Genomic DNA, 25,712 nt, shown 5'->3' on the forward strand with positions numbered 1-25,712 from the left:
GAACTCTCCTACATTGTTGGTGGGAATGTAAGCTGGTACAGCCACTCTAGAAAACGATATGGAGTTTCCTCAAGAAGCTAAAAATAGAGCTACCCTAAAACCCAGCAATTGCACTACTAAGTATTTACCCCAAAGATACAGATGTAATGATCCAAAGGGGCACCTGTACCCCAATGTTCATAGCAGCAACATCCACAGTAGCCAGACTATAGAAAGAGCCAAGATATCTATCAACAGATGAAGATCAAGATGCAAGACATATATATCATATATATAATATATATATATTATATATATGATGGAATATTACCCAGCCATCAGAAGGGATGAAATCTTACAACTTACATTGACATGGGTAGAATTGGAGCATGTTATACTGAACGAAAGAAGTCAATCAGAGAAAGACAATTATCATATGGTTTCACTCATATGAGGAATATAAGAAACAGAGCAGAGGATCATAGTGGAAGGGAGGGAAAAACAAAATGGGAAGAAATCAGAGAGGAAGACAAACCATGAGAATTCTTCACTATGGAAAAGAAACCAAGAGTTGCTGGAGAAGAAGTGGGTATAGGGATGGGGTAACTGCATGACAGACATTAAGGAGGGCATGCGATATGATGAGCACTGGGTGTTATATGCAACTGAAGAATTACTGAACTCTACATCTGAACTAATGATGTTCTATATGTTGGCTAACTGAATTTAAATTTTTTTAAAAATGTTTTAAAGACATCTGTAGATTGAAAGTAAAGGGACAGAGAACTATTTATCATGCCAATAGACAACAAAAGAAAGCCAGAGTAGCCATACTTATCTTAGGCAAACTAGATTTTAGAAGACAAGGAAGCCCACTTTCACCACTCTTGTTCAACATATTATTAGAAGTCGTAGCAACAGCAATCAGACAACAAAGAGAAATAAAAGGTATCCAAATTGGCAATGAAGAAGTAAAACTCTCTCTATTCACAGATGACGTGATTCTTTATATGGAAAATGGAAAACCCAAAAGACTCCACCCCCAAACTACTAGAACTCATACAGCAATTCAGCAACGTGGCAGGATACAAAGTCAATGTGCAGAAATCGGTGGCTTTCTTATACACTAACAATGAAAATACAGAAAGGGAAATTAGAGAATTGATTCCATTTACTATATAGCACCAAGAACCATAAGATACCTGGGAATAAACCTAACCAAAGAGGTAAAGGATCTGTACTTGAGGAACTACAGAACACTCATGAAAGAAATTGAAGAAGACACAAAAAGATGGAAGACCATTCCATGCTCTTGGATCAGAAGAATAAACATTGTTAAAATGTCTATACTGCCTAGAGCAATCTATACTTTTAATGCCATTCCAATCAAAATTCCACCAGTATTTTTCAAAGAGCTGGAGCAAATAATCCTAAAATTTGTATGAAATCAGAAGAGACCCCGAATCGCTAAAGGAATGTTGAAAAACAAAAATAAAGATGGGGGCATCACGTTACCTGATTTCAAGCTTTATTACAAAGCTGTGATCACCAAGACAGCATAGTACTGGCATAAAAACAGACACATAGACCAGTGGAACAGAGTAGAGAGCCCAGATATGGACCCTCAACTCTATGGTCAATTAATCTTCGACAAAACAGGAAAAAATATACAGTGGAAAAAAGACAGTCTCTTCAATAAATGGTGCTGGGAAAACCGGACAGCTATAAGTAGAAGAATGAAACTTGACCATTCTCTCACACCGTACACAAAGATAAACTCAAAATGGATAAAGGACCTCAATGTGAGACAGGAATCCATCAGAATCCTAGAGGAGAACATAGGCAGTAATCTCTTTGATATCAGCCACAGCAACTTCTTTCAAGATATGTCTCCAAAGGCAAAGGAAACAAAAGTGAAAATAAACTTTTGGGACTTCATCAAAATCAAAAGCTTCTGCACAGCAAAGAAAACAGTCAAAAAAAAACAAAGAGGCAACCCACGGAATGGGAGAAGATATTTGCAAATGACAGTACAGACAAAAGGTTGACATCCAGGATCTATAATGAACTCCTCAAACTCAACACACACGAAACAGGCAAACATATCAGAAAATGGGCAGAAGATATGAACAGACATTTCTCCAATGAAGACATACAAATGGCTATCAGACACATGAAAAAACGTTCATCATCACTAGCCCTCAGGGAGATTCAAATTAAAACCACATTGAGATATCACCTTACACCAGTTAGAATGGCCAAAATTAACAAGACAGGAAACAACATGTGTTGGAGGGGATGTGGAGAAAGGGTAACCGTCTTCCACTGTTGGTGGGAATACAGGTTGGTGCAGCCTCTTTGGAGAACAGTGTGGAGATTCCTCAAGAAATTAAAAATAGAACTTCCCTATGACCCTGCAATTGCACTCCTGGGTATTTACCCCAAAGATACAGATGTCGTGAAAAGAAGGGCCATCTGTACCCCAATGTTTATAGCAGCAATGGCCACGGTCGCCAAACTATGGAAAGAACCAAGATGCCCTTCAACGGACAAATGGATAAGGAAGATGTGGTCCATATACACTATGGAGTATGATGCCTCCATCAGAAAGGATGAATACCCAACTTTTGTAGCAACATGGACGGGACTGGAAGAGATTATGCTGAGTGAAATAAGTCAAGCAGAGAGAGTCAATTATCATATGGTTTCACTTATTTGTGGAGCATAACAAATAGCATGGAGGACAAGGGGTGTTAGAGAGGAGAAGGGAGTTGGGGAAAATTGGAAGGGGAGGTGAACCATGAGAGACTATGGACTCTGAAAAACAATCTGAGAGGTTTGAAGTGGCGGGGGGGTGGGAGGTTGGGGTACCAGGTGGTGGGTATTATAGAGGGCATGGATTGCGTGGAGCACTGGGTGTGGTGAAAAAATAATGAAGACTGTGTTTCTGAAAATAAATTAATTAATTTAATTAAAAAATAAAGACATCTGTAGATTGAAAGTAAGGGGACAGAGAACTATTTACCATGCCAATGGACAACAAAAGAAAGCCAGAGTAGCCATACTTATCCTAGGCAAACTAGATTTTAGAAGACCAGTGCTCTAACCCCTGAGCTACGGAGCCAACTGGCAAACTAGATTTTAAAACAAAGCCTGTAACAAGAGATAAAGGGCATTATATCATAATTAAGGAGTCTATCCACCAAGAAGTTCTAAAAATTTTTAATATTATTAATTTTATTAAAATTAATTTTTAATAGTTATGTCCCCAACCTGGGAGCACTCAAACGTATGAATCAATTAATAAACAGCATAAAAAAACTCATTAATAATAATACAATAATATTAGGGGACTTTAACACCCCACTTATAGTAATGGATATATCATGTAAGCAGAAAATCAATAAGGAAAAAATAGCACTGAATGACACACTGAGCCAGATGGACTTAAGGGATATATTCAGAGCATTACATCCTAAAGCAACAGAATATGCATTCTTTTCTAGTGCACGTGGACCATTCTCCAGAATAGAATCAACCTTCAACAAGTAAAAAAAGACTTAGATCATACAATGCATATTTTCAGAGAACAACGCTATGAAACTTGAAGTCAACCAGAATAAAAAAACTGAAAAGATCACAAACACATGGAGGTTAAAGAACATCCTACTAAAGAATAAATGGGTTAACCTGGAAACTAAAGAAAAAATTCAAAGTACATGGGAACAAATGAAAATGGCAACACAATTGTCCAAAATCTTGACATAGCAAAGGCAGTCCTAAGAGGGAAGTATATGGCAATACAGGCCTACCACAAGAAGCAAGAAAAATCTGAAATGCACAACCTAAATTTACACCTAAAGAAGACAGAAAAAGAACAGCAAATAAACCTAAAGTCAGCAGAAAGAGGAAATTAATAAAATTTAGAGAGCAAATAAATGAAACTGAATTTTTTTTAAACTATAGAATAGATCAATGAAACTATTGATAAACCCCTAACCATATTTATCAAAAAGAGAAAGGACCCAAATAAATAAAATCATGAATAAAAGGAGAGAGATCATAACCAACACCACAGAAATACAAACAATTATAAGAGAATATAATGAAAAATTTTATGCCAACAAATTGGGCAATCTAGAAGAAATAAATTCCTAGAAACATACAAACTACCAAAGCTGAAACAGGAAAAAAAAAAACAAAACAGAATTTGAAAAGACCCATAGCTAACAAAAATATTCTATCAGTAATCAAAAATCTCCTAACAAAAAAAAAAAAAAAAAAAAAAAAATCTCCTAATGAAAGTCCAGGGGGCTTCCCAAAGGAATTCTACCAGACATTTAAAGAAGAGTTGATACCTATTCTTCTCACATTGTTCAAAAAAACAGAAATGAACTCCTTCTTTGAGGCAAGCATTGCCTTAATTCCAAGACCATTCAAAGACCTCCCTAAAAGGAGAATTAAAGACCAATATCCCTGATGAATATGGATGCAAAAATTTTACACAGGATTCTTGCAAATTAAACCCAACAGTACATTAAAAGAATGATTCACCATGGTCAAGTGGGATTTATTCCTAGGCTGCAGGAGTGGTTCATATCCACACATCAATCAATGTGATACACCACATTAATAAAAGAAAGGATAAGAACCAAAAGATCCTCTCAATGGACGCAGAAAAAGCATTTGACAAAATATAGCTTCCTTTCTTGAAAAAAAAAACCTCAAGAAGGTAGGGAATGAGAGAATATACCTCAACATCACAAAGACTGTATGAAAAGCCCAAGCTAATATTATCCTCAGTGAGGAAAAGCCTTTTCCACTAAGGTCAGGAACATGACAGGGAGGTCCACTCCCACCACTGTTGTTCAACATAATACTGGAGGTTCTAGCCTCAGGAAAAATAGACCAAAAAAAAAGAAATAAAAGCCATCCAAATCAGCAAAGAAGAAGTCAAACTTTCACCTGCAACCAATATGATACTCTATGTAGAAAACCTGCAAAATGCCACCAAAAAAAAATTGTGAGAACTCAATAAATTCAGCAAAGTTGCAGGATATAAAATCAATGAACAGAAATCTGTTGGATTTCTACACACCAATAATGAAGCAACAGAAACAGAAATCAAAGATTTGGTCCCGTTTATAATTGCACCTAAAACCAAAAGATAGATAGGAATAAACCTAACCAAAAAGGTAAGAGCTCAGTACTCTGAAAACTATAGAATACTTACAAAAGAGACTGGAGAAGACACAAAGAAATAGAAAAACATCCCATGCTCATGGATTGGAAGAACGTTGGTAAGATGTCTATAATACTCAAATCAATTTACACATTTAGTGCAATCCTTATCAAAACACCACCAGCATTTTTCACAGAACTAAAACAATCCTAAAATTTGTATGGAACCACAGAAGACATAGAATAGCCGAAGCATCATGAAAAAGAAAAGAAAAGCAAGAGGCATCACAATTCTGGACTTCAACTTTAACTTCTGGACTTCATATTACAAAGCTGTAGTAATCAAAATAGTATGTTACTGGTACAAAAACAGACACATAGATCAAGAGAACAGACTAGATGACCTAGAAATATACTCACAAATTTAATGGTCAATTACTCTTTGTCAACGAGGCAAGAATATCGAATGGAAAAAAGACAATCTCTTCAACAGTTTTGGGAAAACTGGACAGTAACATGCAAAAGAATGAAATGGGACCACTTTCTTACACTATACACAAAAATAAATTCAAAATGGATGAAAGACCTAACTGTGAGACAGAAAACCATCAAAATTATAGAGAAAATAGGCAACCTCTTTGACCTCAGCCACAGCAATTTCTTACCAGACGTATTGCCAGGGGCAAGGGAAACAAAAGCAAAATAAGCTATTGGGACTATATCATAATAAAAGCTTCTGCACAATGATGGAAACAATCAACAAAACTGAAGGCAGCCAATGGAATGGGAGAAGATATTTGCAAATGGCATATCTGTTAAAAGGTTAGTATCCAAAATCTATAAAGAACTCATGAAGCCCAACACCCTCCGAAACAAATAATCCAGTTAAAAAATGGGCAGAAGACATGAATAGACATTTTTCCAAAGAAGACATCCAGATGGCTAACAGACACTTGAAAAGGAATTCAACGTCACTCATCATCAGGAAATACAAATCAAAACCATAATGAAATACTACCTCACACCTGTCAGAATGACTAAAACTAACAATATAGGAGACAACAGGTGTTAGTAAGGATGCAGAAAAAGAGGAACCCTCTTACATTGTTGGTGGGAATGCAAAATGGTACAGCCACTCTGAAGAATAGTATGGCTGTTCCTCAAAAAGGTAAAAATAGAACTACCCTACAACCCAGCAATTGCACTACTGACTATTCACCAAAGCATGCAAAAATACACATTTGAAGGAGTACCTGCACCCTATATTTATAGAAGCATTATCAACAAAAAGACAAATTGTGGAAAGAGCCCAAATGCTCATCAACTGATGAACAGATAAAGAAGATGTGGTATATATACATACCATGGAATGTGTTATGTTAAGCAAATAAATCGGTCATAGAAAGATAAATATTGTATGATTTCATTCATGTGGAATTTAAGAAACAAAATGGATGAACATACAGGAGAGGGAGAAAGAGAGATGAAAACAAATCATGAGCAACTCTTAACTATAGAAAATAAACTGAGGACTGACGGAGGGAGAGAGGTGGGGGATGGATTAGATGGGTAATGGATATTAAGAAGGGCATTTGTTACAACGAGCACTGGGTGTTGTACATAAATGACGAACCACTGAACTCTACTCCTAAAACCAATATTGAACTGTATGTCAACTACCTAGAATTTAAATTTTAAAAATTGAATTAATTTTTAAAAAAGAATCCAGTATACAAACTAAGAAGAAACAAACCAAGACCACATCTTACAAACTCTTATTTCTAAGAAGTTCACCAAACAGCATCAAATCTAAGATGCTCTCAATTATCAGAAACCATCATTATTTTTTCATGTTTTTTCATATTTCCCCACTTTATTTTGAAAAATCTCAAACATAAAAGAAATTTAAAAGGTAGTACAATTAACTTTCCTTTTTACCTGAATTTATTTTAAGTAAATTCAGTTGTTAACATTTTACCACGTGCTATTTGTATGGACATATGTGCTTATACAAACACACAAATCTACTGTTTTTCTTAACCTGAAAGTAATTTGCAACGAGACCACACTCCTAAACACTCTAGCAGACATCTGTGAACAAGAATAAGCTCCTGCATAACACAATAACATTATCATACCTAACACTTTTATCTAACATGTAGTTAATATTCACATTCCTACAGTTGACTCTGGACCAAGATGGTAACATAGGAGCCTCCTCCTACCAATGCACTGAATGTACAGCTACACAAAGAATAATTCCCTCAGAGAGAAAGTCAGAAACTAGATGAGTAATTCCTACACACTGAGTGAACAAGAAAATATCCGCATCAAAACAGGTAGGAAAGGCTCACCACTAAGCCCCACCCTCAGGATAACACCATACAATCTAGAGGGAAACTTCAACACCCAGCTTCTCTGTAGGGTTTGAACATACGATGAGTATGCCACACAGGAGTTTAAAGCTCTCACCCAAAGGACAGGACCCCAAAACATGTAGCTCTGAAAGCCAAGGAGCCTTGTGTTCACAAGTCCCACATGACTACAGCAAACAAAGAAGTGGTTTTTAAAACGCGAGCAAGAGGACTACCCAATTAGCTATACACCCAGGCTCAGTATCGACAGAATATGCAAATATGCTCATCTCTTAGTTTCCCCTTCGAAGGAACTCCCTACACACTTTTCCACCTGCTGCCTAAAAGTCTACCTTCTTTTTTGTTTTCATAGTAACATTCTTAGTTTATTAATCCTCTCGTGAAAAATCTGTACAACCACCACAGATAAAGCCACTGTAGCATCTTTACTCCTTCTGTTGTCCAATCTCCAGTTCACTTTTACCAGCACCAACACTGGCTCTTGCAGTCCCCCTGACTTTCTTCATGTTCTTGAGTCCTTCTCGCTGTTTGCTTCACGTCTTTTTCTTCTCATACAGAGCATGTCTTGTGAATCTATGCTTGGGTTCATTTTTCTTTGCATAATCCAAGGAACCATAAATCATGCCAAAGGCAGTTGTCTTACCACCACCAAAATGGGTTCTGAATCCGAATACAAGTACAACATCTGGTGTAGTCTTGCACATTTGGCTAGTTTTCCCCAAATTTCTGTCTTAGGTACGGTTACCTTTCTGGGGTGAAGGACATCAATGACCATCTCTTTCTGTTGAAGTAGTTAGGTTAAACTTCCTGGTCCGGATAGTTACCATGTCGTTCAGATGGTGGCAAAGCTTAAACCAGTCAGAGAGGAAAAGAGTGAAAGTCTACCTTCTAATCAGTATACATCTAGATCCCTACTGTTGTCCTCCCTTTTGAGACAAGGCACTGCTTCAACTCCTGGGAGTCACTCAGAACAGATAAAGTGGCTTGAATAATTACAAAGGTTCAAAATGCAACCATATGCTTGAGCCAGGCTGATTGACAAGGTTCATCTCCTATACCAGACCAGTATATCAAACTGAAAGAGGCAGCTCTTTCATCTATACATAGAAACCTACACAGAGAGCCAAGAAAAATGAAGAAATATAAATATGCTGCCTATGAGAGACTCACTTTATTTTTTTTAATTAAATTTATTTTCAGCATAACAGTATTCATTATTTTTGCACCACACCCAGTGTTCCATGCAATCCGTGCCCTCTATAATACCCACCACCTGGTACCCCAACCTCCCACCCCCCCGCCACTTCAAACCTCTCAGATTGTTTTTCAGAGTCCATAGTCTCTCATGATTCACCTCCCCTTCCAATTTACCCCAACTCCCTTCTCCTCTCTAACACCCCTTGTCCTCCATGCTATTTGTTATGCTCCACAAATAAGTGAAACCATATGATAATTGACTCTCTCTGCTTGACTTATTTCACTCAGCATAATCTCTTCCAGTCCCGTCCATGTTGCTACAAAAGTTGGGTATTCATCCTTTCTGATGGAGGCATCATACTCCATAGTGTATATGGACCACATCTTCCTTATCCATTTGTCCGTTGAAGGGCATCTTGGTTCTTTCCATAGTTTGGCGACCGTGGCCATTGCTGCTATAAACATTGGGGTACAGATGGCCCTTCTTTTCACGACATCTGTATCTTTGGGGTAAATACCCAGGAGTGCAATGGCAGGGTCATAGGGAAGTTCTATTTTTAATTTCTTGAGGAATCTCCACACTGTTCTCCAAAGAGGCTGCACCAACCTGTATTCCCACCAACAGTGGAAGAGGGTTCCCCTTTCTCCACATCCCCTCCAACACATGTTGTTTCCTGTCTTGTTAATTTTGGCCATTCTAACTGGCGTAAGGTGATATCTCAATGTGGTTTTAATTTGAATCTCCCTGAGGGCTAGTGATGATGAACGTTTTTTCATGTGTCTGATAGCCATTTGTATGTCTTCATTGGAGAAATGTCTGTTCATATCTTCTGCCCATTTTTTGATATGTTTGCCTGTTTCGTGTGTGTTGAGTTTGGGGAGTTCATTATAGATCCTGGATGTCAACCTTTTGTCTGTACTGTCATTTGCAAATATCTTCTCCCATTCCGTGGGTTGCCTCTTTGTTTTTTTTTTTTACTGTTTCCTTTGCTGTACAGAAGCTTTTGATTTTGATGAAGTCCCAAAAGTTTATTTTTGCTTTTGTTTCCTTTGCCTTTGGAGACATATCTTGAAGAGACTCACTTTAGCTTTAAGTACACACATAAAATGACAGTGATAGGTTGGAAAAATATATTCTATACAAATGGAAACAAAAAAATAAGGGGTAGATATATTATTCTTTTTGTAAGATTTTTAGTTATTTATTTGACAGAGAGAGACACAGTGAGAGAGGGAACACAAGCAGGGGGAGTGAGAGAGGAAGAAGCAGTCTTCCTGCCGACCAAGAAGCCAGATGTGGGGCTTGATCGCAGGACCCTGGTATCATGACCTGAGCCAAAGGCAGATGCTTAATGACTAAGCACCCAGGTGCCCCAGTATAGATATATTCTTATCAGACAAAACAGACCTTAAGCCAAAAACTGTAACAAGAGACAAAAAAAAACACATTATAGAAATATAATCCCCATTAAGAGGATATAATTGTGAATATTTATGTACCAAACATCATAGCACCTAAGTAAAGAGAAAGGAGAAAATAGAAAGCAATACAATATAGTAGGGGATTTCAGTACCCCACTTTCAACACTGATTAGAACACATCCAGACAGAAAATCAGTAAGAACACACTGCACTTAAGCTACACGTTAGACCAGATGGACCTAAAAGACACACACAGAACACTGCACCCCACAGCAGAATATACATTCTTCTTGAGCACGCATGGACTATTCTCTGGGATAGATCGTATGTTAGCCCACAAAACAAATCTTAACAAACTTAAGAAGACAAATCATATCAAAAATCTTTTCCAACCACAATGGCATAAAACTAGTAATCAATTGTAAGAAGAAAACTGGGAAGCTCACAAATACATGGACATGAAACAACATACTCCAAAATAACCAACAAGTCATAGAAGAAATAAAAGCAGAAATCAAAAATTCTTGAAAGATATCACCTCACAACTATCACCTAATTTCTATTCATTAAAATAGCTATCACCAAGAAGATTATAGACAACGACAATGTTGGAGAGCACATGGTGAAAAGGAAAGCCTTGTACACTGCTGGTAGGAATGTAAATTGGCACAGTTGCTAAGGAAAACAGTATGGAAGTTTCTCTAGAAATTAAAAATAGAATGACCACATGATCCAGCAATCCCACTTCCAGATACATGTCCAAAGGAAACAAATCCAGTATCTCAAAGAAATATCTGCACTCCTATGTTTACTGCAGCATTATTCACAATAGCTAAGATAAGGAAACAACCTAAGTGTCCATCAATAGATGAATCAATAGAGAATGTGGTATGTATATACAATGGAATATTATCCAGTATTTAAAAAGAAGAAAATTCTGCCAGAACACATGAACAGACATTTCTCCAAAGAAGACATACAAATGGCCAGTAGACACATGAAAAATGTTCAGCATCACTCGGCATCAGGGAAATACAAATCAAAACCAAAATATGATATTGCCTCAGACCAGTCAGAATAGCTAAAATTAACAAGTCAGGAAACAACAGACGTTGGTGAGGATGCAGAAAAATAAGAACCCTCTGACACTGTTGGTGTGAATGCAAACTGGTACAGCCACTCTGCAAAACAGTAAAAAGGCTCCTCAAAAAGTTAGAAATATAGTTACCCCATGACCCAGCAATTGCACTACCAGGTATTTATCCAAACGGTACAAAAACACTGATTCAAAGGGGCACATGCACCCCATTGTTTATAGCTGCAATGTCCACAATAGCTAAACTACAGAAAGAGTCCAGACGGCCATCAACAGATCAATAGATAAAGAAGATGCAGTATATAGATACAACAGAATATTACTCAGCCATCAAAACAAATGCTGGGGTGCCAGTGTGACTCAGTTGGTTGGGCATCTGCCTTTGGCTAGGGTCAGGATCCCAGGGTCCTGGGATTTAGCCCTGCATGGGGCTCCCTGTTCAGTGGGAACCTGCTTCCACCTCCCTCCACCCTCTGCTCCTGCTCTCTCTTTCTCTCTCTCATAAATAAATACAGTATTTAAAAAAAAAAAAAAAAGAAATCTTACCATTTGCAAAGTCATGGATAGAACGAGAGGGTATTATACTAAGAGAAATAAGTCAATCAGAGAAGACAATTCTATTTCACTCAGTTGTGGAATTTAAGAAACAAAACAGATGAACATAGAGGGAGGGAAGGGAAATAAAATAAGATGAAATCAGAGAGGGAGACATGCCATAATAGACTTTTAGGTACAGGAAACAATCTGAGGTTCCCGGAGAGGAGGTGGGTGAGAAGATGGGGGCACTAGGTGATGGGCATTAAGGAAGGCACTTGCTGTAAAGAGCACTGGATGTTACAAGCAACTGATGAATCACTAAATTCTACCTCTGAAACTAATAACACACTGTATGTTAATTAACTGATTTTAAATAAAATACGTAAAATAAAATTAAATAAATAAAAAGAAGGCAATTCCGCCATCTGTGATGGCGTAGATAATGTTGGAGAGCATTACGCTAAAGGAAACGAGCCACACAGAGAAAGACAAACACTGCATGTTATCACTAGAATGGTGATTACCAAGGGTTTAGGGGATGAGGCAAATAGGGGGAGACTGGTGAAAAGGTACAAATTTTTAGTTATAAGATGAATAAGATCTGAGGATCTAATGTACGGCAATTACAGTTGATAACATGAAATTTGCTAACAGAGTAAAGAAATGTTCTTAACAACAACAAAAAAAGGTAAAAATGTGAGGTGATGGAAATGTTAACTCAATGGTGGAAATCCTTTCATTTTTTTTTTTTTAAAGATTTTATTTATTTATTTGACAGAGAGAGATCACAAGTAGGCAGAGAGGCAGGCAGAGTGAGAGGGGGAAGCAGGCTCCCTACTGAGCAGAGAGTCCGATGCGGGACTCGATCCCAGGACCCTGAGATCATGACCTGAGCCGAAGGCAGAGGCTTAACCCACTGAGCCACCCAGGCGCCCGGTGGAAATCCTTTCAAATGTATAAATACACCAAATCATCACACTGTGTACTTTAAATGTATTATAATTTTATTTGTTGATTATTACCTGTATAATAATTCTAAGACTAATAAAACTTATATTGTTCTTTGATTTTTTAATTTAAGACCTCACTACTAAATTTGGTTGCCCTTTCTCTTTAATCTCCTTTAATCTAAACTAATTCCCCTGCCTTTTTTAATCATCAAGCTATACCTTCATTTTAATTATTGCTAAGAGAAAAAAAAAGTACTATCATTTATAACTGCAAAGTCTCATCAATTACATGATGAATCTGTTAAATGTTGAAATCTGATATGTTAAAATGTGAGAAGGAAAGGTACTTCCTAGGATCCATGAAATATGATATTTCTGTGTGGATTTGATATAAAGATAAAATGACAGATAATAATCAAAAGTTTAGAAAATATGTCCAGTAAGAAAGGGCTAAAGGAACCTGAGAGTACTTAGCTGGAAGAAGAGGTTATAAGGCAATTTTATGACAAGCTGTAAGTTTATGAGAACCCTTACGTGGAAAAGGGTGACAAGATTTTTTATTATAGTCTAAGAAAACAAAAGGAAAAAAAAGCACATGAATTTAAACCATAAAGTAGGGGCTTTAACTTAGCCAAAAGTAACTTTTTTCTGCCTAGAAATACTTATAAAACTTTTCAGAACGGTTCATGAGTCTCTCAAAAGATGTGGGCAGAATGTGCTTGACTGGAAAGCAGGCTTTTAGACAATTCTTTTTGAGCAAAGATATGTGGCCTGGTGGAACAAGGGACAAAGAGCACTTTGGAGGTGAAACATCAAAGGCAGAAGTCTGATTACTGAAGCCAGACAGATGTGTCTGTGACAGTGACAATATATAATGGGCATTCACTCCTAGTCAGAGAATTATTGTGACAAAAATCATATGTGAGGAATTTTTTTCCTGGCACTTATGTGTTGGTTGGCTTAGAATAAGTAAAGAACAGGAGTAGGGAGACCAGCTAGAGTCAAAGCAGCAAGCCAGCCTGACCATGAACTCAGTATGTAACCACCACCTTGCAGATCCCCCATACAGATACCAGAAGCCTGAAAACTCACGATTAGAACATTTTTCTCTGCCTTCCTATAAACGCACTAAGTTACTTATCCATGTTTCAAAACTGAGTAGGGGTGCCTGCATGGTTCAGCTGGTTAAGCATCTGCCTTCAGCACAGGTCATGATCCCAGGGTCCCGGGATAAAGTCTGGAGCCCTTCATCAGGCTCTCTTCCCAGCTGGGGTCTGCTTCTTCCGCTTTGCCCCTCCCCCCACTCATGCACACACACTCTCTCTTAAATAAATAAAATCTTTTTAAAAAATAGTAACACTGAGGATATTTCTGTTTCCTTAGGAAGGCAAAGGTTAAGTCTTAGTGGGTGGTTAAGATCTTGCAGACACAGAGAGCCCAAGGAGAACAGAGGCTATAGATTCCAAAGCCAGGCTTTAGCTACTTAACTTTAAAAATTTTGCCTGTGTCCCAGCACCACAATAGAAACAAAAACAAAGGAGCTTTTCTTTGCTTTTTTCACACTCATGGAAACAAGGTATTTTTACTGAGATTCCATGCCTACTGGAAACCTTTATTAGTTGTAAGGTCAGGTCAATCCTAACAATATGAGGCATGTTCCAAAATCTATTATCTAAAATATACTTCAAATCTCAGCTCCACGCTTCTTTAATTTTTGATAATGAGCATTTGGTGTTCAAGAGTATATAGCGTTATAAATTGAGGTAGCTAATAACCCTAAGAATTAGCTCCTTTGAAATCAGTGACAAGAATGCCCTCTCGGGCTTTTATTTTTTTTCTCCTAACCTTGACGTTACCAAACTGCAAATAGTGCTGATGCTTTTAATTTACTAAATTATAGTTCTCCTTTAAGTGATTCCAAAGAACAGAAGCCTCTCTCTGGAAACAGCCTCTGATTAAATACACCATCTTCATCAGTTCACCAGAATCACTGAATCATTCTGCCCTTGACCCCAGAACCTAAATTTGCTCACAGGAAGATAATGGAAGAGAGACAATAGAAGGAGAAATTCAACACTACAGTTAAAGGTGTCCTAAAGGGTATGGCCACCATCAGAAACTGCTTAAGTTATCAACTCTTTATAAAGATGGGGTTGGACCTTCCCCAGGGGAGGTTCATACCTGGAGCAACCCCTTCCGATGCCTTGCTCCCTGGAGGTATTTAGTAAATGTGTACTGGCCTAAAGAAAATCCTCTAATTAGTGAGAAAAGGCATCAAGAAGTTTTAAGAAAGTGCAATCCATAATGTAAATTGGTTCCAAGAGTCCCTTTTTGCTGATGACAACTCCAAAGAAGCTGCAACCAGCCCCTTAGGGGTCTCCCATCCAGGTATGGATAGAACCTGCTGCTCCCACTGTTCAAGTGTTACCTTGAACAAGATCTGCTCAGGTCCTTGGAATTCCAGGGCAGAGCATGTCATCTGCCGACACAGAGTATTTTCTTCATTCCAAATCTGAAAGTGAAATGCACCCTCCCAGTTCACTCTTCAGGGCCTTCTTTACGCCTCCAAAGTAATTTTGAGACATTCTATTTCATTTCCATGATAGCAGATTTATGAATATTTACTGATTGCAAGAAATGGCTACAGGGAAGCCCTGGGAGAAGGCTCAACTTCACTGCAGAAGCTTTAACAATAATCAAAGATTCAAAGGAGTCAGTATGCCTTCTTTAGCTCATTACAAATAACATGTCACGGCTTAAAGATCTCAAAGCAAATGACTGAAACAATAAAATATGATAAAGAAAGGGGGGAAAGTCATCTACCTCTTTAAAAGAGTTAAAGGGTTCCAGATGTTAGAAAAATTGCCATTGATCAGAAAGTGACTTAAGAAAGAAGCTAAGATTGCAAACCAGTTGCTTTCTCTTCTTGCCCCCACCCCCATCAGTCCTTCTGTCTGGGTCTTTAAGGCATTTTTCATTTACACAAAGACTTCTTTAAGCATGTAGATTCTACTTCCCTTGGTTTTACAACGACCTCCATATTTTGAGTTATCTGAAATGCCGGCTAGACGGTTGCGGCTCTCTAGGAATGTTGAATACTGGCTTTTCAACAGAAAAGTGTCTGAGAACTTCTGAATTCCTAGAGGACAGTAAGATATTATTGTTGTTCTATCTAAGCACCAAGAGTGGATTTAACAAACTAAAAACTAAATAATCCATTCATAATCATACTTGAATTCCACACATATATATTGACAGTCTACTGCGTGCCAGGCACCTTTCCGGACCTATGGGATTGAGCAGTGAACAAAGGCAGAAAACAATGATCGCTCTCAAGGAGCTTACATTGTACCAGAGGGAGACATAATAATGATTAAGCAAGAAAGTAAGTAGTATATGAGATGGGTGTAAGTGCTAGGAAGAAAAATAAAAGAGGAATGCCAGGAAAGGACAGAGAGAGTAGGGATAGCATCACTGATAAACGACGTGCAAGCAGAGCCGTAAAGCGGGTGACCAGATGCATCTTGATGTGACTGAGACCAGGAGTCACAGAAAAGCTAATGTGGCTGCACCCAAGTGGCAAGGAGAGACTGGTACAAAATAGAGTTAGAGAGAACAAGAGGCCAGACAGGACTGGCTTTGCAACCATCGTGCCTCTGTCTGGCTAGAGCTCAGAGTAAGACGGAAAGTCACTGGAGGCTACTGCGTCAGGGAAAGTGGGAACACTTTTATTTCCTAATAACTTAAATCATTTCCAAGCAGTTACTATTACTAACCCTTAGGTTTTACGGATTCAAAAAAAAGTCTTACTCTAAAAACAGGGTTGATCCAAGACTCAATCTTTATACTTTTGTGAATCTATTGGCGAGAAACTGGCTTCCATTCTGTTGCAGAGAACATTGGGGAAGCCCAAATTCAACATACTGATCGGCAAACAGAATTATCTGCTTTGGGAGAAACGCTAGCTCAGGCCTACTGCATACACATACTTCTCTTAGGCATAAGGTAGATGGATGAGATGGTCCATAAACGCTGATAGAAAACCTATTAGCTGAATCACATTAGATCAGCCAAGTAGTGTTATTGAGGGCATCCGAAAAACGTCAAGTGCTAACGTCAGTGGACTGTGCATTAAACAGAGGTGAGATACTAACACCTAGAAGGACAAATGGAAACTCTTTCATTACTTAAAATAAATTTATCCATATTTCCTTAGCAACTACATATTCCTTTGATCATACAAGAGAAAAGCTTCTCCTCAGTCAGGAGAAGGCAGTTACTTAAAGAGGCAGGCAAGTATTTGATGGTTTGATGTGCAAACCCCTTGCTGAAATGACCTCCATCTGAGTCTGCCCAGAATTAGGTATTCCTTTGGGCTAAGTCATTATCTCACTAAAAGGCCTTTGCAAAGGCTAATAGCATAGTTTAGCACATTAACTTCCCAGCCCTTGGTGATGCACACTAGCTAACTGAAACCTTGGCAAGCAGGGCCCTGAGGGAAAGTAATATAAGTGGGCACTGGCCCAACAACAGCACTTTTTTATCCTTTCATTAATAATACCATTTATTGAGCTCTTACTATGTGCCAGCTTCTAATCTTAGAAGAGCCCAGAGGTTACTATTATTATTCTCATTAAAGAGACTGAATAAATCTCCCAAGGTCCGAAGCTGTAAGTGTGAATCTAGAATTCAAACTTAGTACTTAACACAGTGCTTAGAACATAGTAGGTGCTAAATAATCCTGAATGAATGAATGAATGAAACCCAGATCTATCTGATTCCAAAGCTCAGACTCTTAACTATATGCATTTATTGAGCAGTTTATAGTTTTTAAGCACTTTCCCATATCCTGTGGTAACTTGGGTCAAAACCACCCAAAGTGGTATTTCTCCCAATAAAGCACCTCTTGTAAAATACTTCCTCTTTGGGAGCCTGGGTGGCTTGGTGGGTTAAAGCCTCTGCGTTCTGCTCAGGTCATGATCTCAGGGTCTTGGGATCGAGCCCCGCATCGGGCTCTCTGCTCTCCGGGGAGCCTGCTTCCCCATTTCTCTCTCTGCCTGCCTCTCTGACTACTTGTGATCTCTGTCAAATAAATAAATAAAAATATTTTTTAAAAAAAGATACTTCCTCTTCCCCCAGCTTATTCATTATGACCCCAAGAGAACCATGAGGCATACACAAGGCAGAATGTTGCCTTATGGGGAACAGAAAGGAAAGGAAAGGGGGCCACTCAGCTATCACAGTAAATTGGGTGAGAACTTTGCAGACAAAAGGCTAAGAGATGCATAAAGATGAAGGGCTGCTGTGGTGGTTACAAGGGCAGGCTCCAGAGTCACTCAGGCTTCAGCTGGTAGCCAGTCCCATCTCTTAATAACTGTGTGACTTAACCATTCTGCCCCTCAGTTCCTGCATCTGTAAAATGGGGATCATTGTACCTAATTTAACAAATAGTCATGAAATCATGTGAGAAAATGTGTATAAATCACAGTGACCAACACATAGTAAGTGTTCAATAAAGTTAACTATCCTGATTATTAAAGAGTAAGATGTGGTTACCATGGACAAATGTTACAAAGTGACCTACGGTCCCCAGTGGAGCCATAAACCACTGTAGTTCCCACATTTAAAGATCTTCATAAAATTTTAAAAAAAAAAGTCTCTCTCTGACCTAAAGATTTTGAAAATAGTCACCCTCCTAAAAGTAGGAACCAGAAAGACCTCTTAAGAACTTATTTCACCCTTCAATGCTAAGATGTCCCAGTTTCTAAAGCCCTGTCTGGGGGAGGTTGAAGTGAGCCTTCCTCTAGTAGAGTTTCCCCTTTTAGAAATTCTGTTTCATGCCAGTGTTAATTTCACAGTCTTTAGTATTCTTTCTATTATTCATGAGTTCTCTGCAATTCAATTTTACAAAGCAAAGGAGGGCAAACACAGATACGTTTTCCCCTTTGAAAACAAAACAGCTTTAGCCTCTGTGGAACGGAAGGCCCGCTGATCAGATGAGTCTCCTGCACCCACAGCAATTGGATTTAAGCCTGCTTCTTGAAGACAGCCCAAAAACAAACTCCACGGTTTGCATTTACATTTGGGGGACATTTTACACTGCATTTCTTTTTGTGAGCGTGTATCAATTGCCTGAAATCTATTCTGCTTTTCTTTGTAATTCAGCTTCCCTCCCCTCCCCCTTTATTAGACAACTGTGAGAGCCACCTACAAAAGAAAGTGGGGGAAGTAGGGTGTCCCCTACCCTACCTCTATTCATCCTGCTTCCAGTAGGCCCTCCCATAACACGTTTACATTCCTTCATAACCAGAGTGTGTCAAATGCTTTAGTGCTAACGGAATAACTTGACCAAATGGACTGCCATTAAATTTTCTGTCAGCCACTGTGCAATATACCTGTTAGATGCAGAAGGGTTGTGGCACATATGAGATCTTTGTGCAAAAAAGAAAAAGTCACTCTTCTGATGATGCAGATTTGGCAGACAGTGTCTTTCTGCAAAGTAAGAAAAAAAAAAAAGTACACTTTCCTCAAGACTAACACTGTCTTGAACGTAGGCTAGATTTCAGGCCTTGCTCACACCTACCAAATTATACAGTAGCTCTGCCCTCAACCACAGGACGAGAGTACTCTGTCATCCTCTGTTACCTGCATACTTACACTCAGTGTGAAATCTATGTTGAGAAAATCTAGGAAGCAGCGGTCAAGCTTAGGGACTGGTTTATAAATTCCTCATTTCATTCTCTCTTCTTTTAATTTGTTTAATTAACATATAATGTAGTATTTGTTTCAGGGGTACAGGCCTCACTTCATTCTGAAAATGAAAACAACTAACCTACTTTGCTGGAAGTGGGGTTGATCACCTCAGACTAAAGCAAAACGGACAGGATATCATTTAAGCCTGGGCATCCTTCCCTTCTGGAAAAATGTTTGGTACTACAGACGAATATATAAACATCCAGCACCTCAGGTCTTGTTGTTGGAGACACATGAGACAAGATGTTGAGATTTTGACTGTCCTAATCAAATACTTCATGTGCCCGAGCGTTTGGACGGAGGACTCAGGAGCCACCACACCCACTTTTACCCCATCCCCCCCTGGCATCCAGACAAGCGACTGGGGCTACATCATCACAGAGATACTGGTAGTGATAAGGCCATGAATTCATTACAGGGAAGGGGGAATTTTTCTCCACCATACTGGAGAGCATCAAAACTAAAGGAAGAGGGGCGCCTGGGTGGCTCAGTGGGTTAAGCCGCTGCCTTTGGCTCAGGTCATGATCTCAGGGTCCTGGGATTGAGCCCCACGTCGGCTCTCTACTGAGCGGGGAGCCTGCTTCCCTCTCACTGTCTCTGCCTGCCTCTCTGCCTACTTGTGATCTCTCTCTGTCAAATAAATAAATAAAATCTTTAAAAAAAAAAAAAAAAAACTAAAGGAAGATATCAGAAGTGGAAGAGGGAGAGTATGATGCACAGGTATGTCCGCCTGCAATCAGCCAGAAGTAACAGGCTCAGGAAAGAATTATTAGGAAAATAAGAACTGTAGAAATCACCTAAAGAACCATCCTGATATGAATCTGAGATCTTCTCCTCCAGTACCAATAACTGAGCCTCCTCCCATCACTTTCACATTGAAGACAACCTGGACCACATGCAGGTTCAGTGGGACACATGCTTCCTGGGACATGCATCCATGTTCAGTGAGCCTCAAAGGCTGTTTGGATATCTGGGGCAATCATCAGTGAGCAATGTACTACTGTGGGGGCAAGTAGTGAAGGGGACACTCTCTCTTCAGAGACTTCCCCTGGTACACAGTGACATAGCTTCCATGTAGCAAGCTCTCCTTGACCAGGAACAGGCTTTACAGCTTCTAAAACTCATGAACTACTGGTCCATTCTACATCATGACAAAGTGGTCTCCATCCTTCTCGTCATAAACATCCCTGGGTCTAGAGGCCACTGTCACATTGTCCAACGCCTTCTAGCCCCAGTATGAAACAAGCCAACGCTCTTCTCCTTTCCTGTCTTGGTCTGGACTCCTCTCTCTCAGATTTGTGGCTGTCCTATAAATTCTGTTTAAGTCACTGAGTTAATAAATGACTTAATAGAGCTCCCAGCAAGGACTAAAAGCAGTGCTGAGTGTAATCTTGATTAGATTAAATGTTCACCATTCAGCGAAGTCCTCTAAGATAGGAATTAAAATTAAGTTGAATTTTTTTTTTTTAAAGAATTGAAATTCAGCCTCAGAGTCAAGTATTAGGCACTGGTGACAAAGACAGAGAGCAGATGTCCCCTTGCCGTCTTCCACCATCTTCTTCATTTTCTCACCATGTGCCCATTTCTCTTTCCTAGCACCTCCTGCTTGGATTTGGCACTAAGGAAAAGACATAGGAACAAAAACCAGGCAAATAGGAGTATATGGATATTCCCACCTATTTCTCACATTCCTCTGGCATAGCTCTCTCCCACATTCCCCTGTTCCCACATCATGTGTGGGTGCATGTGCGGTGTAGCCATGCACACACACATACACACGAGCAGGCACACACACACACACAATTAGCCAGTGAGCACAAAAGTGGTATTAAAGTCTTTTATCCCTCAGTCAGGGGGAAATGGGGTTGCTAACACAAATTGCATTTTCAAACCTTGTCCTGCTCTATAGAAACAAATGCTCCTGCCAAAAAAAACACCCTGTAATTCACTTGGCATCATTACCAGAGGATAAATGAGAGGTTGTGATTTCAGCTCTCCTTCTGATTGCCCTATGAAGTGGCATCCCCACTGACATTAGGCTACCCTGTTATTCTCAGAGCGTTCAAACCACCCTCCTTCCCCCTATTTTGATAATGGCCATTGAGATACAAACAAAATGACTTTAAAACTTGACATTCCAAAATATGGTTGTTGTGCTTTGTGGAAATTAACTGTCTCTTTGTGTAGGAAAAAAAAAAAAACAAAACAAACAAATAAAAAAGCATGTGTAATTAAGATACCCATTTCCAGTTGGATCTGAAAGGTTTCCACTAAAGGAGAATGAGCCTCACTGTCTTTGCTCACTCATGCTTCTCTTGGGAGCTATCCCAACAGCACCCCTTCAGGTCAGCTGTGCCAAGGCACTGTTCAGGCACTTTCTGAAAAGGAAGAAATGAGCCACTGAAACCTGACTTCCTCCACCTCCATCAAGAATCTTCTGATTGGCAGTGAAGTACAGACTTTAGTAAGACTCAGACCATTAAACTGGAAATATTAATTGGTACAGAGCCAACAGACAATTATGAAAGAAAAAAGGGATTAATATCTAAAATATATAAGGAACTTATACAATTCAAGAGCAAACAAACAAACAACCCATTATAAAATGGGCAAAGGACCTGAATAAACATTTCTTCCAAAGAAAACATCCAAATTAGTAACAGGTCCTTGAAAAGGTGTTCAACATCACTAAGCACCAGAGAATGCAAATCAAAACCACAATGAGGTATCATCTCACATGGCTATTAAGATGGCTTTTGTCAAAAAGATAAGAGGGGGACCTGTGTGGCTTGGTCAGTTAAACGTCTGCCTTCCGCTCAGGTTGTGATCAAGGGGATCCTGGGCGCGGCAGATCAGTCTGCTTCTCCCTCTCTCCCTGCCCCTCTCCCCACTTGTGTGTTCTCTCTCATCTCTCTCACTCTCCCTCTCAAATAAATAAATAAAATCTTACAAAAAAAAAAAAAAGAAAAAGGCAAGAGGTAACAAGTGTTGGGAAGAATGTAGAGAAAGAGGTGGGAATGTAAATTGTATAGCCATTATGAAAAAAAAAAAAAATTTCTGCAACAATTTAAAATGGAACTACCATGTGATCCAGCAATTCCACTTTGGAGTACATATCCAAAGGAAACAAAGTCAGTATCTCAAAGACATAGCTGCACCCCCATGTTCATTGTGGCATATATTCACTATAGCCAAGACTTGGAAACAACTTAATGTCCATCAACAATGAATGCATAAAGAAAATGTGGTCTATAAATACAATGGAATATTATTCAGGCTTAAAAAAAAAACAGAAGGAACTCCTATAATATGTAACAACATAGATGAACCTGAAGGGCATTTTGCTAAGTGAAATCAGTTAGTCACAGACAAATATTGCATGGTTCCACTTATATGAGATATCTATAAGCTCATAGAAATGAAGAGAGAATGGTGATTGGCAGGGACTGGGGGACAGGGAAATGGGGACTAACTGTCCGATACGTGAGCAGTTTCAGGTTATAGTGAGTAAGATGAATGCAAGAGAGATCTGCTGTACAACATAGAGTTAACAACACTGCATGGTACACTTAAGAATGTGTAAGAAGGTAGATTTCATGTTAAGTGTCTTATCTTACACACAGACACACCACAATCTAATAATTTAAAAAAAAAAAAAAGCACCATGATGGGCCACATTTCTAGAAACTGAGTCATTTCTATCCATGCCAGCCTGGCACAGCTTTGACTCTCTCTGATACAAAGCAGCTAAGAGAAGATAAGGAATCCAAAAATGCCTCCTAGGGGCAGACAACACAGCATTCCTAGAATCAGGATTAAGAATATCGAGGCTGAAAAGCAATGGCTCTGAAATTTCTGAAATTTCTGCAGTTTTGCTTCAACCTGTGCTAAAGTCCAACAGTTCTCCCTCTGAAGTGGTGTCCCAGGTTCCTAGACCTGAGCTCCGGACCTAAGGAGACCTGCTCGTAATTGTGTAAAAACTGCTATAAATATGTGGTGGACTCTGTAAATTACCATTTCAAAATCTGAAAAAAAGTCAAGTAATGAAAAAAGAAAAAAAGAACATTTTATTCCCAAACCAATAGCGCATGAGAATTCTGCTTTTTATTTTGGGGGTTTCTTTTTTTTTTTTTTTCCCATTTTAAAATGCTTTTTTACGGAGAATTTCAAATATATAGGCTAAGGTAATGAAGTTGCTTGTACCCAACACTGAGGTGAACAACTTATCAACTCTTGACTAACGTTTTTAACCTATACACCTTCTCTGGGGATGGTGTTAAACCAGCTCATATCTCCCTCAAGAGTGGACTATAAACATTTCTTCACACAGCTCAATAGTCTGAAATCAGTCATGGTAACGCAGGCGTTTTGACCTGCACCATTTCTGATCTGGGCCATTTCATCTCTCCTTAAGCAACTTGATGGCTCCACACTCCCAGGAGGTCACCATATTGATGCCAAACCTGGTGTCAACACAGGGTCATCAGCAGACTGTTAAGGGCTCAAGACCCAAAGGCTCTGACCCTACCCTTCAATATATTTGCAGGGAATATTTGAAGCTAGAAAAAAAGGTGTTGGGGCAGAATTCCCCTTACCCTCCACTCCTTCTGGACCACAATCATAATGGTGAACCTAAGACAGTAGTACAGAGGATGAGCCATCCAACCTGGGGTCATAGTGCCTGTTGCCCTCAGCCAAATCCCTGGGTTCACCCTGGGCTCTCTACAGAGAGAGAGAACTCAATTCCCATTGTCTCTCCCTCTACCAGCTGTTTGATGGATGGTGACAAAATAAGTCACCAAACATCTTCTGATAGGCAAACATCTGATACTTTTCTCATGCTCTTACAGGAACGGAAGGAATCTAGAGCCTTTGTCTGTGTCTCAAACCTCCTAACTTCCCCATACTTATCTTGGCTAATAAAACCACGGCTAAGAAGAATTTCACTGACTCAAGATATTTTTTAGATATCTTATGAATTCCCAGAGGGAATTAAAATACACAGTGTGGGGAATTAAGCCCAGATTCCCCAGCACTGTCTCCTATACAATTGAAAAGTAGAACCACATGTAAAGGAAAAAAGAGCTGAAGAGAAGGGAAAAAATGTAGAAAATGGAGCTGTTTTCTGCCAAGATAAGAAATCGTTCTAAGTTGCCCCTGGCTTAGGTTTAAACTGTACAGTTTGCTCTAAAATGTGCTCAAACCCCATCACCTTCATTCAAGCCCTCGCTAAAACTTTAAATGAGTTATTATACACATTAAATTGTCATTTAATCGTACCCAAGCACTGTCATAAAAGCAAATGAAGCAAGTCAAGCAGCAATGGAATAAAAAATACTACACTGGTTACATTCTGAAAGCACAAGCTGAAAAATGCTTACTGTCACCTCATACAAGGGGAGAGGGAGGCCTGCCATCAACAGTTAACAAATGGCTTAGGAGGCTCTGGCTCTTCACTTTCCCACTTGCAGTTCAGGAACTGATGGCTACCAACCAGCCGCAAGACCAGTTTTCACCTAACTGACCATGTTTGCACCTACCTGGATTTGTGGTTGTTTGATCCAAAGATACAGCTCAGAAAGACAATGAGGCACTCGTCCCAATGTTCTCACATGCTCTGTCTTAATAAGGAAATGATGACAAGTCTCTGTTTCAGAAATCCTTAGTACAACGCCCACTGGGGCTGTCTTGACAGTGAAGTTAAAAACTCCATACAACTTATATAAACACAATCCCCCCACCACTTCCAGTCCATACCCACCCAGGGATTCGTGTCTTACCCAGCCCCATCAACCCTTGCTTTTGTGACCTTGTTAGGGGCAAGGACAGCGGAAAACTGGCAAACCCAAAAAGACCAGTTGGATTTAGGCTGGTAAGACCAGAGAGAAGTCAGGGAGCTTGGAGAGATTGTTAAAGCTTAAGGTGAGAGAGTGAGGGGGAACTCAGGTGGGGGCACCAAAGGCCTCTGAGACACTTTTAAAGAGGAAGATGGAAAAAGATGGTTTTATGAAGTTATGCTATACATTGTGAAGGTAAATCTTTTTATTTGGTTTTGTGTTTGTTTTCAGTTCACTTGTTTGCTCTATTTTTGAGAGATTGCTTTTTTTAAAGATTTAAATTGCATTTCAAGTACTTTTGGAATTCCAGACAGGAGTATTTTTCTAAAAAAACTATGTTGAGACTAGCTCATATAATGACTTCATCTTATACAGTTATGTTTAG

At 39.2% G+C, this 25,712-nt stretch overlaps 1 long non-coding RNA gene and 1 pseudogene across 2 annotated transcripts in view; both read right to left on the bottom strand.

Annotated features, from left to right (window-relative positions):
* Positions 1 to 25,712, bottom strand: part of LOC309863627 — a 186,299-nt gene that overhangs the window by 114,638 nt on the left and 45,949 nt on the right. The gene's annotated exons all lie outside the window — the stretch shown is intronic.
* On the bottom strand, positions 7,961 to 24,166 carry LOC309863880 (small ribosomal subunit protein eS24 pseudogene; annotated as a pseudogene). Its single transcript has 2 exons — positions 24,086 to 24,166; positions 7,961 to 8,383 (listed from the first exon to the last, which is right to left on the bottom strand). The product of its transcript is annotated as a small ribosomal subunit protein eS24 pseudogene (transcript).

Source organism: Mustela nivalis (genome assembly GCF_964662115.1).
Source record: "Mustela nivalis genome assembly, chromosome: 4".
NCBI classification, from domain to species: domain Eukaryota; kingdom Metazoa; phylum Chordata; class Mammalia; order Carnivora; family Mustelidae; genus Mustela; species Mustela nivalis.